We start from the raw sequence: 581 nt of genomic DNA on the forward strand, positions 1-581 counted from the left end.
CTATTTGTTCCGCTGCTGCTGCTGCTGCTGCTGCTGCTGCTGCTGCTTCTGCTTGGCATTCCACCTATTAAATTCATACAAATTAATTAATTTAAATATTAATTAATTTATTATTTATTTATTTATTTATTTATTTATTTATTTATTTATTTATTTATTTATTTATTTATTTATTTATTTAGATTTATTTATTTATTTATTTATTTATTTATTTATTTATTTATTTATTTATTTATTTATTTATTTATTTATTTAGGGCCGTGAGTGTATTATGTTTGTCTCCCGCGCCCGCCTTCTCTCAAATTGCTGCTCAAGGCGTTCGCTCTGTTCTCTGTGCTTCAGGTACACACACTGCTGCTGCTGCTGCTGCTGCTGCTGCTGCTGCTGCTGCTGCTGCTGCTGTTGCTGTTGCTGCTGGTGGTGGTGGTGGTGGTGCTGCTGCTGGTGGTGGTGGTGGTGGTGGCTGCTGCTTTAGGGTTTAGGGTTTAGGGTTTAGGGTTTGTGTGCAGGTACTCTGTCTCCTCTGTCTCCTTTGGCTGCTCGTTTATTATTTATTATTTATTATTTATTATTTATTATTT

Source organism: Eimeria mitis, genomic scaffold (genome assembly GCF_000499745.2).
Source record: "Eimeria mitis Houghton genomic scaffold, Emh_scaff1208, whole genome shotgun sequence".
Classification (NCBI taxonomy): Eukaryota; Apicomplexa; class Conoidasida; order Eucoccidiorida; family Eimeriidae; genus Eimeria; species Eimeria mitis.